Source organism: Octodon degus, unplaced genomic scaffold (genome assembly GCF_000260255.1).
Source record: "Octodon degus isolate 3935 unplaced genomic scaffold, OctDeg1.0 scaffold00037, whole genome shotgun sequence".
NCBI classification, from domain to species: domain Eukaryota; kingdom Metazoa; phylum Chordata; class Mammalia; order Rodentia; family Octodontidae; genus Octodon; species Octodon degus.
Window position 1 is genome coordinate 12315937 of NW_004524613.1, and position 14728 is coordinate 12330664.

General features: G+C 35.9%; 1 protein-coding gene and 1 pseudogene across 9 annotated transcripts in view; one reads left to right on the top strand and one right to left on the bottom strand.

Annotated features, from left to right (window-relative positions):
• Positions 1 to 14728, bottom strand: part of Zhx3 (zinc fingers and homeoboxes 3) — a 223036-nt gene that overhangs the window by 182901 nt on the left and 25407 nt on the right. The gene's annotated exons all lie outside the window — the stretch shown is intronic.
• On the top strand, positions 12573 to 13055 carry LOC105742132 (annotated as a pseudogene).

Below are 14728 nucleotides of genomic sequence, written 5' to 3' on the forward strand. Positions count from 1 at the left end.
CACACACACACACACACACACACACACACACAAATAAATAAAATTAAAAAAAAAAAAGGAAGAGGTGGTGAACGAAGGCAGGAGACAGGAAAAGGAGTGTTGCAGGACTGTCCTGCAACAATGTTGCATATGGTGAGATTTCTGGACTTATGCGTAAACATATATAATTCTTTATTCCTATTTTTTAAAATATCCCGTAGGGACTTAAAGTTTAACATATCAATACTTGATGAAAAATACCTGTTCCAAGTTATGCCTAAGATGTTTGATACTCAGACAGATAGTGAGGTTAAGCTCCACTGCCTATGTTGTGTGGTAATAACAATAAGCTTCTCTTCTGGAAGGTTAACAACCGAAGTTTGCAGACAAAAAATTAAACAAAAAGGAGGGCCGCAAGGAAAGCCAACATTTTGGCCCTAGCATTCCAAGGTCAATAAAGACTCAGGACATATGAAAACTTGTACTGTAACATCATGTAACTCAATAGTGTCCCAAATTTTCTGATCAAGGAGATTACGGGGCCAAAGAGCAAAGTAATAGATGATGTAGAGTGTGCCTAAGGAAAATCACACGGAGAGAAAATATTCTCTCAGACTTTCACAGAGAGCAAAGTGGCCAAGCAATGGCCATGACTTAACCTACATGGCTGACACTGACAAAGGATCTACAATCTGAGGTACATGGTCTCAGCAGATAAATCCTGAGGGCATTTGACTGACCTTATGAGATCCAAAAGCTACAATTCTTGTTACATAGGTATTGCTTTATCTTAGTCTCAACCATCCAGCAGAAAAGTATAAAAACGAAGTATAAGAAGTAAAGCTGTGTTGTTATGTTGAGCTGCAGGGGACTCAGGTCAACAACTTCTGACATTGCCAGTGAAGCGGAAGACCCAATACTATTATGGACTACTGGACTATTCTGGAATATTTTGCTGAGTTCACACACCTATAATATTTAAGTGACGGAACTAAACAAAAAAGGGTATACAGATGAATGACCATTTTGTATCTGTGTATTCAAAATGGTTAGAATAGATATATAGCTATAATCTCTTAATTCAATGAATAAAGGGATTTGTTCTAATAGTGTTTGTAAATAGCATATCATGTCTGCATCTTGTACAAAAAATAACCACTAGGAAGACAGTATGCAATGTGTTAATTATTGAAACTGTCCTACCAATTTGATATGAAACTGTCTCATTGCTATTTCTCAATAATATTATGGGAAAAAAATAAGATAGATATATAGCTACTTTCTCTTAGTTCAAATAGAAGAAAGATTTGCACTAATAGTGTTTAGACAAGATATCATGTCTGCATCTTGTACTATGAATAACTACTACGAAGACAACTATATGCAATGTATTACTTATTGTAACTGTCCTACTAAACTGTTTTGAAACTGTCTCAATGCTATTTGTTTCTCAATAAAATTAATATAAAAAAAGATGAGATCCCAGTTGTTTTTTGTTTCTTTTCTTTTTTAATGTATTTGGCATAGGGTCTCATTACACAGCTTGGACTCAAAGTGATCCTCCTGTTTTTAGCCTCCCAAGCACTGGGATTATAGGCATGCACCACCACACCCCATCTATGGCCAGTTCAGCACGCCCGGGGGTGGGATTGGCAGCGACAGGGATCAAACTTTGGTTTCTGCGATTGCCTAAGCAGGCGCTTCGCTACTGAGTTATCTTGCTGGCCCTCCCACTTATTGATTCTTTGAAGTATTTCCTGTACAGTTTGGTTTTCATTCATGAACTCTCTTCCTACCACTATGTCAGGATTTCTACCTTCTTGTCCAATAGATTTAGTGTTTCTGTTTTAATATTCAGATCTTTGATCCATTTTTGACTTTAGTGTATAGTGAAAGTCATGGGTCTAATTTTAGTCTTTAGCACATGGAAAGCCAGTTTTTCCCTCATCATTTGTTAAAGAGGCTATCTTTCTTCCAGTGAACTTGCCCTACACTTTTGTCTAAGAGATGGTTACTGAGGGTGTCTGCAGTATGTGTGCATCTTCTAATCTGTTCCACTAATCTAGAGTCTGCAAAGGGCATTTTTTGTTTTGTTTTGTTTTACCAGTACCAACTGAGGAATGGATAAAAAATTATGTATTTTTATACAATGGAGTATTACTCAGCTATAAAAAAGATAAACTCATGGCTTTATGGATGCAACTACAGACCATACTCATAAGGGAAATAAATCAGATTCACATGTATAAACATTGTATTGTATCCCTAGTGTAAGAACCTGAAAGAATAAATAAAATCCAAAAGACACAGTACACACTGTGAAAGGAAAAGAAACTATTCAAAGGGAAGGAGTAACTGGGATAAGGGAAAGGTGAAAAGAAAAGAAAGAAGGGAAAACGGGTGTGTGTGGGTGTGGGGGGGGGTGTGCGCGCACACACAAAATAGATTGGATAACTCTACTGGTGATTTTTATTAGTCTATTGAAAGGAACAGTTAATGTTTTTTAAAAAAAGAGTGGAGATGGGTTGCCTGTGTGTGTTGGAGGTAGAATCAGCAAGCTTTCTGGTAGACTGTACATGAGGGACTGAGTTGTTAAGGGTGAATTCCAGGTTTCCGACTTTAGCAACTAAGGCCATGAAGTGGGCAAGATCAAAAAAGATATAGATCAGTAAGACATTAAAAAAATTAGGTATCTTTTCTGTGCCTTTGTGCTTGAATAATCTTTCATTTAAATTCTAGATCCTGTGGTATACTGCAAACACCAAAGCAAATACATAATTTCTCTTCTCATCCTCCCTACCAAGAAATAATCTTTTCAAGCACATATTTTTATGACTAAGAGTTTTAAGCAGGGAAGCCTTAAAATTTTCAGAGATATACTAGATCCAACTAGGCTTTGAACATGTCTAACAAAGCTCATCACTAAAGTATGGGTAAATATCAACCTAAGCCCACTGCATGCAATAAAACTTGGCAAATAAAGAATCTAACAAATAAATAATAAGAAATCTAATAAAGTAAGCAATTTATGAAACTTTTCACAAACATTCCCTAAAGATAATTATTTGATCAGTGAGAGACTGGTACACTTCACAACTCCTATATATCCCACTGAGAGGTGTGGTGTGTACAAATGCATGAATTCACCTACCAACAATTTTCTATATCCTGAAAATGACAGCTCTGTCTTCTGCATCTGTTAGGCAATGGTAGCACATTCTACAGTTCAGCTGGGGATGTAACTCAGTGGCATAAGTGCCTGCCTGGCAAGCAAAATGTCCTGAGTTTGGTACAAAAAAAAATCATAAGGTAGTGCTTCAGCTTTCCACTAACTAGGAAATTAAGGAACATAAAATCAAAGCTGCCTACAAGTTAGGACATAGACAAGTACCTCTCCTGGGGAAGCAATCACTGAACATTAATATAACTTACCTATACACACTGTGAGATGAGAAGTATAGGGAATCATATTCTCCAATTTCAAGCTTAGACTTAGTTCAGAATATAGCTTTTCTTAGCAAAAGTAAGTGGAAAGTCCTTTAAGAAGGTCTTGGGTAGAAACATGGAGAAAAGAAAGATAAAAGTGATTAACTTTTTACTCTCTACACATCCATATTTTTGGATATTACAAGTATGTGTCTATTATGTAACTTTTAAAAAGGGAGGGGAGAAGAAAGGCTATTACATAAAGAACTCCATTTTCCAACTTTTGTAATAGAAAAAGAATTATCTTCCCCTAAGTAATGAGAAACTTGTATTGGCTTCATGATGTTTCAATTACTGAATAAAGAATGCTTATTATGCAATTATTTTAAAAAGAATACAGATATTGGTCAATTAAATGAATTTATAAATGTTTTTTATTTTCCAAGTACCAGTTAGCATGCTATCCCAGACTCCCCTGCTCTTGGGCCATTCACCATTCTGTACCAATCTCCTCTGTTCTAGTTGCTTCAAGTCCCACTCACATGCCAACAATTCCCAAAGCTAGCTTTTCCTCACTACCGAGTCAGCTGTGCAATGATCTGCTCTTATATGACCCACCTCTTCCCAGGCTTGGCATGTCCCAAACCACAATCATCCTTTCCCTCAGAGCTGATCTATCTCCTGTGTTGCCCATCTCAGTGTATATTCAACTGCCAAGCCTATCTTCTTCCCCTGCCTCCCATCTCACATCAGTATCCAACAGCTGCCAGTTTTTTTTTTTTTACCTCCTAAATCTTTCTTCAGTCTACCTGCTATTTGTCAGAAAAATATATCTGTTCAAAGAATAGCCCTTCTCACAAAGACCCCAGCTTCCAAGATCTCTGAAATCCATTTTCAACACTGCTCCAGGCTTAATTTTTCTCACCCAAATCTGGTTCGTTACTCTACTGCCAGATAGTTTTCAGGATCCCTTCCTCAAATCCTTAGTGTCAAGTACAGGTATATTATGATCTGAGCCTAGGTCTTTCCCTCCTCTCCATCCATCTTCCATCAACCTAACCACCTCTTAGCCCCAGGTTCTGTGCTATTCCTCACACCACACTGGATTACTTCAGAGACCTAAACAAGCATTCAACCGGCCCAAGATTTTGCCCTTACTACTTGGTGCGCTTTGCCTCCTCCATGTATTCTCCCACCCCTCCCTTGAACTGATATATTCTTACTGTTCATTTAGGCCTCAGCTTAGATACTTCTTTCTCTAAAAAGTTTCCCCTAGGTAGCCTTGTTTTCTCCCCTCCAAATACTGGGCTGCTTGTCCTTTACTGTTTTTCACTCTTCTCACAGAACATAAAATGATGTATTATAATTTCCCTTTACTCATCTACACCCACTCTGAGTTTGTAAATTACTTGAGGCCAATGGTGATCCTTGCTGCTCTTTCCATGGCAAATGTTTACATCAATAAATATTGGTTACACAAATGCCAGCTTTCAGAATAAGCTCTCTGGACAAAACATTTATTTTCTTAGGGCATTCCAACAGAAACTTGACCCTTTCTGAGGACAGTTCTCATATTCTAGAAGAAATAATATTAACATTGCTGTCAAGAGATCTGTTTTCTCTATTTTGCTGTCTCTGCCTGTGTAACCTTGGCCAAGTCAATTAACCTGTCTGGACCTTCTTTTCCTCACTTATAAAATGAAGGAGCTGAAATAGTTAATTAAGACATCTCCCATTTATAAAATTCTATGGCACTATATACAGTAAGGCATAGTTTTCATTATTTTCAAGAGAAGCATGGTTTAATTTAGCACATCAATAAATAATTTTATCAAAATAAGGCTGGGAAAAAGAGAGAAAGAAGCAGTACAACAGTTGAAAGTATTAGGTCACCAGGCATGATGGCACAGGGCTATAACCCCAGCACTCAGGAGGCTGAGCCAGGAGGATTGCCACAAGTTCAAGACCAGTCTGGACTACATATCAAGATGTGTCTCAAAAAACGGGGTGGGGGTGGGGGTGCGGGTATGAGGTCTACTGTGAAGTCTGCCTGGATTCTTGTTTTGGCTATGCTGCCCATTGGTGGGTGTTAACCCGGCTTTCCTACTTAAAATTAGTGAAGTCTGGGTATGTCCATGCAGCACCCTTAAAGACTGAGGCAAGGGGCTGGAGAGATAGCTCAGTAAAATCAGTGCTTGCCTGGTAAGCACAAGGGCCTGAGTTCAGAAAAAAAAAAATCTATTTATAGAAAATAAAAACAAAAAAAAGTTACTCAGATTTTAGAATATCAGTTTTTTCGTTAGCAAAACAAATAACAAAAGTGCCTATCTCACAGAATTACTGAAGATTCAATGAAATAATACATGTAAACTGCTTACTATATCTAAGAGAATAAAAGCTCAATAAATACTATTGCTACACTTAAATTGTTAGCATCGGTGTAATAGTCACTATTTAGTAGACACTTTCTTCATATATTTGTAGTCTCTTCTTTAAAATGCAAAGTATAAGGACAAATAGAAAATAATCATTTCCATTACCTAAAATTAGCCACTTAAGAGTTGAGAACATTAAAAGGCAGTTAGAAAGACAGCTATTGTTGAATTTATAAATTATAATATCACTTTTTTGCATCCCAATCCTTCCTTCTCTATCATTTTTCTACTTAGAGGCTCTTTAGCAGTGATCAATGTATGATAAACTCTTTTTCAAAATGTATTTAGTACAGGGTATACAGGGTCTCACTATACAGATAGGAATCATAGTGATTGTTTCTGCGCCCTATATTTTCAAGTTCATGAATGAATAGCTACAAAGTCATAGCGAGAGAAAATAAAAGAGCTATTTGTTTTACTTCAAAGTTGAATTTAGAGGGCTGTTTATATCATTACATTGTTTAAAAAGTGGCGTCTCAATATATCTCATGTTATTTATAAAGCAGGCATCACTCTTCTTTGTGGGCAACATCCCAAGAATATGATCTTATTATACCAATAAAAGGATGGGGTATGTCTAGCAAATATTTTAAAATGTGCTCTTTCGCTTTCATCAGTTTTACCATTGTTAGTTAGAACTGTCACCTACTTTAACAATCCAAGGTGCTGAATAAAGCTTTTGCCCCCTGGGTTAGAGAGGCCAGAGAAATTACCCTGTCTTACTTGTTCACTGCTACATTCCAAACAGGTAAGAACATGCTTAAAAAATAATAGATTATCAATGAAAGTTTTCTGAATAAATGGATATATAATTTAAATTATGTATATGTTCACCATCTTAGCTGCAGCTTTAGTAAAAAGATACCTAGAGGGTAAACAGTATTAAGTCCTATATTTTTATAACCTTACTTTTAAATATTTTATTAGTTCATGTTGGCAATACATGATTACATTATTTGCAGGGAATTGTTACATGTATACAAGACATCTTAACATTTTTTAAGCTTCTTTCCTTGTCTTCTCTTTCCCCTCCATCTCTTGATCTATCTCTCTGCTTTCTATCACCTACCTTTTATTTTGCTTTTTATTTATATTTGGACTTTTTGTATAAGAGAAACCATGCAATATTTACACTTGTGTGTCTAATGTATTTTACTTAACATGGTCTTTATGGCAGAGTTATACTCCATTGTAGATAAATACTATATTTTTTATTCATTTACCTGTTGATGGAAATACAAGTTACTTCCCAAGATTTAGTTATTTATAGTTGTGCTGCTATAAATATGGTTATGTATGTATCACTATAATATAGTATCTTTAACTCTTTTGGGAAGATACTTAGAAGGGGAACAGCTGGGTAAATTGAAATTTCCAATTTTAGTTTTTTGAGAAATCTTCATACTGATTTCCATAGTGGCTGTACTAGTTTATATTTTTACTAACAATGTAGAATGGTTCCTTTTTCCCTGCAGTCTCACCAGCATTTGTTATTACTTGATATATTACTAATCATAGCTATTTTTTTTCTGGGGAAGATGGAATCTCAGTGTGGTTTTAAACTGTATTTCTCAAATGGCCAGCAATGTTGAACATTTCTTCATGTATTTATTCATCACTATACTTCTCATATTTATTCACTTTACTTACTCATTTTCTGAATAAGTCTTTTATTTGGGGGTATCTAATTTTTTTTAGTTCTTTATAGATTCTAAATATTAGTCCTCTGAGGAATAACTAGCAAAATTTTTTTTCAGTTGTGTAGGCTGTCTCTTCACTCTGTTGGCTGCTTCTTTTGTGGTGCAGCAGCTCTTTAATTTGGCATGAGTGTACTTGTTGACTTTTGGTACTATTTATTGTGCAACTGAGGTTCAAAAGGAAGTGTTTCTGTTTTAACATTTAGATCTTTGATCTATTTTCATTCGAACTTAGTAATGGTGAGAGATACCAGTGGATTCACTCTTATACATGTGGATGGCCAGTTTTCCCAGAACAATTTATTAAAGAAGGTATCTTTCCTCCATTGAATGTTTTTGGCTCCTTTGTCAAAGATTAAATAGTGGAAGTACCTGGGATTGTTTCTGCGCCCTATACTCTGTTCCACTGATCCACTTGTCAGTTTCTGTGCCAGTACCATGTTGTTTCACCAGAGTTGTAATATAACTTGAAATTTGGGATTTTGAGGTCTTTTGCTTTGCTCTTGTTTGCCCAGGATTGCTTTTACTATTCTGATTCCATGTGAATTTTGGAAGAGTTTATCCAGTTCTGGAAAGAATGGTGTTGGTATTTTGATTTGGGTTATTTGGAAGTCCAACTATTTGATGAACTGATGAATAGCTGAACTGTAGTCTGGAATGACCTTAACAATTTAATTCCTCACTACCTATAAGTTTGATATTTTAAACAATGTGTGGTATTTCTTAATACAGGCTACTTAAAAGAAAGCAAATGATTTAAAAAAAAAAAGGAAGTAAATGTTAATTACAGAAAAGTTAAATATACTGCCTAAGGTTATACAGCTAGCCAGTGGTGAAACAGATGATTTTTTTCCTCTATATAGCCAGCCAATAGTGTAGTGCTCCTTCTACTACTGAAAGAGGATTCACACAATCTCAAGGTCAATGATCCACATATGAAGGAAAAATCAGAGAACAGAAGACACATAAAATTGTAAGAATTTATAAAAATGAATAGAGGACTATCAAGAATATAAAACTCAAAAAAATTACATCCAGCAAAATAAAATAGCCAATCAGAAAATGGGCAAGTGAGGAAGTAAAAATGGCCAATAAATACACAAAAAAATGCTCATAGTCACTGGTCATTAGAAAAATGTAAATTAAACTCACACTAAAATACCTCCTTACCTTAGAAAGAACATCTGTCATTAAAAAAAAAAATCTAATAATAACAAATGCTGGTGTGGATATGGGGAAAAAGAAACTACTACAAACAGGGTCTGCAAGATAGCTCAGTGGATTAAGCGCCTGCTTAGGCAAGCACGGGGACCAGGGTTCATGCCTGGCACCACATACAGGACTGCCTCGGGGCTCCCTGAGCCAGCCACCATGTCCAGGCATGGTGGCGCATATCTATAACCCTAGTGCCAGGGAGACTGAAACAGGAGGATCACTGCAAGTATGAGCTGCATAGAGAAACTTTGTACCAAATACATTACAAAAAAGAAAGAAAATGAAAAAGAAAAGTAATTCTACTACATTGCTGGTGGGAATGGAAGTTTAGGATGGACATTATAAAAATCAGTATGAAGATTAAAGTAGAAATTTCTTTCAACCCAGCTATACTGCTCCTGGAAATCTTCCCAAAAGAGTTAAAATCATCATGTTACAGAGATACATGCATAGCCATGTTTATAATAACTAGATCTTGGAAGCAGTATATGTGTCCATCAATGGATAAGGAAAATGTATTTATACACAATGGAGCATTATGCGATCATAAAGAAGGATAAACTTGAGGCTTTCATACAAAAATGGATGAAACTTGAGAACATAATATTAAGTAAAATAAGTCAGATGCACAAGCTCAAATATCACCTAGTTTCTCTTACACGAGAAACACACACACACACACACACACACACACACACACACACAGAGTCCACCAAATATATATATACTACAGCAATGACTACCACTTTGAGTATCTCTTGTAATTGTAGAGGCCAAAAGTAACTTGTATAAATCTCATGATATCTTGATAAATTTCGTACTAAAATATTTACATATGTTGACCTCATGCTTGCCAGGCAGGTGTTTGTGCTGTTGAGCTATATCCCTAGCCCCCTACATAAGTTTCTCTCTCTCTTTTTTTTAGTGTATTTAGTACAGGTTCTACAGGATCTCACTACACAGATCAGACTCAGTGATTCTCCTGTTTTCAGCCTCCCAACCACCGGGATTACAGGCATGCACCACAACGCCCAGTCTCAGTCAACATCTCAGCATGCAGGGCTGGCATGGCACGCCAGGGATCAAACCCTGGTTCCTGTGTCTGCCTAAGCAGGCGCTTTAGTCCACTGAACTATCTGGCCAGCCCCAGTTTTTCTTTTCTTGACCTATACCTTTTAGGGGTAAGACTTTATATAAACACACACATACACACACACACACACACACACACACACACAGCAATAAAAATACAGAATAATGAGAAATTAAAATATTTTCTTAATTACATATTTTTTAAATCAAAATTCATATATGCTAATTTATTTCATTTATGCTAACAGTTTATCTTAGTTCATTGAAAAGCAAGTCTGCTTTATTTCTTTTTTGTTAGAATCTTTTTGGTTTATATCTTGTACTGAATAACTACTTTGAAGATAATGATACACAGTGCAACTATTTTTTTTTTTTTTTTTTTTTTTTTTTTAGTGGAACCAGGGATTGAACTCAGGTCCTTGCGCTTGCCAGGGAAGCACTTATTCTACTGAGCCATCTCCCCTGCCCTGTTATCTCATTATTTGGTTCTAAATTTTGCTTTATTTTTTCATAAAATAGAAAGACAAAAATATGTAGAAATAGATAGGAACTCTGTCCAAGAAAGACAAATCCACAATACATTCAAATGACTTTACAGAAGTAAGATTATAGCAGGATCTATAAGTAGGTATTGTATTAAGGCAAAGAAAAGTTAGTACAAGTTTAGAAAATACAAGTTTTTTTTAAATATTGTTTTCCAGGGCCAGGGAGATAGCTCAGCAGCATAAGCACCTGCCTGGCAAGTGCAAGGTCCCTTGTTTGATCCCCAGTACCACCAAAAACAAACAAAATATATTGTTTTCCAACAAAAATACAATAATTATTGTAAAAAAAATACACTTTCCTTTGTTGATAACTCAGTAAACATAGACATAAGTGTATGAAACAACTGTCTATACAAAAATAGTAAGAGCTTCATGGATGAAAAACATCTTAAACCTACAACAATTTTTACATTGATTGTAATGAAAAACAAAGCATGAATCTTTAAAAAAAAAAAAAAGAGCAATGAAGAAACTAATGGATTGAGTATTAGATGTGGTTAAAGAACTATCGCTATTTGGAGTATGTTCATGGCACTACAGTTTTGGAGGGTTTGCGGGTTTTTTTGTTTCTTTTTGTTTTTGTTTTTGTTTGCAGAACTGGGGATTGAACTCAGGACCTTGCACTTGCCAGGTAGGCACTTATTCTACTGAGCTATCTCCCCAACCTATAGTTATTTATAAAAGTTCCACAATTCAGTCATGCTAATACATCCAAGTTATTCATTTTTTATCTGGCTTAAATGTGGCCAATACCACTTATTTTTCACTGAAAATAGAACAACCAAATCATTATCCAAATTGGGGATCTTTATGCTGCTGTTTTTTTCCTTTAAGATTTCCTAATTTAATATCTAGTTATAAGATTCAGTTTTTCTGATATGTTTTGAATGATACTATGTTCTCTAAGAGATAAAAGTCAAAATCGTCTAAACATATTCATCAATAATGAAGACATCACATGCTTATATTTGGTAATATAAACAACTAATTTGAATACACTATACAATATAACAACTATTGCTGAATTCCTAATATTTTCTTTAGTGAAATTCTATATTGTTTCTATTTTTTTTTACTATTTTGTAATCTCTTTAAAAAATAATGACACAAACATGTTGAGACTAATAATACAGCTCAGTGGACTAAAGCAACTGCTTAGGCAGAGCACATGGCCAGGGTTTGATCCCCAGCCTGCCGTGCCAGCCCTGCTGAGGGCACACTGAGACAGCAATTGAGACTGGGCGTGGTGGCGCATACCTGTAATCCCAGGGCTTGGGAGGCTGAAAACAGGAGAATCACTATGAGTCTAATCTGTATAATGAAACCCTGTAGACCCTATACTAAATACAAAAAGAAAAAAAAAAGGAAAACCTAGATTTAAAAAGAAAATTTACTTATGTTTATCAGGTTAAATTGTAAGTGGGGTATAAAAACTTTCAATTATTTACCAGAAAAGATTCAGAATATTTAGTGAATGATAAGTTAAAGATTAACATTGGATTCATCCCCCAAAAGCCCACTGTTCAGTGCTGTCTTGTTTATGGATATCCTAATCAGGGCGTTGCTTGTATTTATCCATTTGAATTGTGAAAATGCACCACTACACTTATGTTCATTTTTCTTTGTATGTATTATACATCAACAAAAATACTTTTAATATTTCTTTTATATTTATATAATAATTCATAAGTGCTTCTGTCTATAAGCAATTCAGTTCTCAAGCAAAAGTATTCTACAAAATTTTGCTCCCATTCTCAAACTACAAATCGGGTGGCAAACACAACTTAGCCATCTTTCCCACACAAACAGAAATATGGCCATCCTCCTCAAAAGTCATAAAACAAATTAAGTTCATGAACTGAGGTACCACTGTATATTGAAATATTACAGAACTGATGGACCATGGTAGTGGGTGAGAGAAAGATAAAATGAGGTAGGAAATAACTGAAACTATCAGGATGTTGAAATTGTTGGAGTTATATGATGGGTTTATAGAGGGTCATAATTCATATTTTAAAACTACAATAATAAAACTGCTAAAAGGATAACATGATTGCTGCTGCAACTGTGCTCACATGGGAATAAAAACAAGGGAAACTATTATCTGGGCGACCATGGAAAACAGCCACAATTAAAAAAGGAAATCCATTTCGGCCGGAACCACCATCTTCCAGTAATTTGCCAAAATGACTAACACAAAAGGCAAGAGAAGGGGAACCCGGTATATGTTTTCCAGGCCTTTCAGAAAACATGGGGTTGTACCTTTGGCCACATACATGTGAATCTACAAAAAGGGTGATATAGACATCAAGGGAATGGGTACTGTACAAAAAGGAATGCCTCACAAATGTTACCATGGCAAAATGGGAAGAGCCTACAATGTTACCCAGCATGTTGTTGGCATTATTTTAAACAAGCAAATTAAGGGCAAGATACCTGCCAAGAGGATTAATGTGCATATTGAGCATATTAAACACTCAAAAAGTCGTGATAGCTTCCTGAAACATGTCAAGGAACATGATCAGAAAAAGAAGAAAGCCAAAAAGAACAGTACCTGGGCTCAACTGAAGCGTCAGCCTGTCCCTCCCAGAGAAGCACACTTTGTGAGGACCAATGGAAAGGAACCTGAGTTGTTGGAACCTATTCCCTATTAATTCATGGCATAAACTGGGGGTGTTGCTCTGCTATTCAGTACCTCATTGGCAGCGTAAGTATTCTAGGTCCTATGTAAAAATAAAATCACTCTGTGTTGTAAGGGTGGTTTCCTTAGTTGAACAGGTATGTGGTGCCTTCCTACCTCAGAAATATTTACAGCAGATTTTCACTGTACCTAGTAATTGTATCTAGTCTTTACTCTTCAGTATTTTCTTCCTGAAAGATATTGCTGAGGTACTGTGCAGGTGTATACCAAAAAATTCAAATATTTATAAAATATTTATATTGGCTTGAATATCCTGTAAGTCATCATGGGGAAAAGATGTATCAAAATAAATGGAAGTCATTTCAGAAATAAACTTAAGTCCATTTCAGTTAAACAAAGTGTTCAAAGCAAAAAAAAAAAAAAAAAGGAGGGGGAAATTAAGGGCCTGCCAGATAGCTCAGCAGATCAAAGCACCTGCTTAGGCAGAGCACAGCAGCCAGCGTTCAATTCCTGGCATGCTGGGCTGGGCCCCACCTGCAGGGTGTGCTGAGACTGCTATTGAGACTGGGTGTGATGGCATATGCCTGTAATCCCAGCACTTGGGAGGCTGAAAAAAAGGAGAATCACTGCAAGTCCAATCTGTGTAGAAAGACCCTGTAGATCCTGTACTAAATACATAATAAATAGATAAATTTAATTTTAAAAAGAAAAGAAAGGAAATTAATGAGAAAACTACAGCCGCAACATTCATACCCTACCTGTGAAGGGAGAGGGGGAAGCAAGGCTTTCTTAATGGTTGGCAGAATAACTTTCACATCTATTATTTGGAAAACAAACAAAAAAGTTAACCTACACAAGCAAAAGTTAAGAGACTCTATTAACTATATGTGTGTGTTATGATAGATGCAATGATCCAGCTATTAACTGCCATAAAAAGGACATTAGGTAGTATGTACTCTGAAAGTGACTATATCTACCCTACTCTCCTCCCCAAGAACACTACACCCAGTGCCCAGTCAGAGAGGGAACAATGCTAGTCAGTTTCTCAGTACAAACTCTGAGTTCAGAAAGCCCCCACCCCAAGGCTTGAGAATGATTCAAACCAAAACTTATTTTCAGTGCTTCTCCTATTCATCCTAAGGCTCCAAGGAAATAACTCATCTCACATAAGGGTAAGGAATCTACAAGAGAGGTATGCCCCAATAATTAGTCACAATGCACTCTACAAAATGTGCTTGGGCAAAATCTTGCCATAATAATTATTCTTTAAAATGATCCCCAAAAAATGATCCAAGAAATCTTAGTTATGAGGTTATTTGCTTATAGAAGGGGTTAAAAAGCATTCTGCCCTTAAAGAAAAAGATTCAAAGCTATAAGAAAAGGGAGATCAGGCATTCCTGATCTCTCTATTCTGTGGACTTCATAACTCACTAATACATATAATGACTATCATCTGCACTGGAATCTTTCAGTTTAGGAACATAATTTTTTTTTTTTTTTTGTGGAACTGGTGATTGAACTCAGGCCCTCGCACTTGCCAGGGAAGCGCTTATTCCACTGAGCCATCTCCCTGGCCCCTAGGAACATAATTTTAACGATGCATCTACTTTACCCAAATTTCAATAGAGTAAAAATATTTTCATGCTCCAAAATACTTCTTATAAAAGAATCTTATTGGTAACAACAAATATATATATA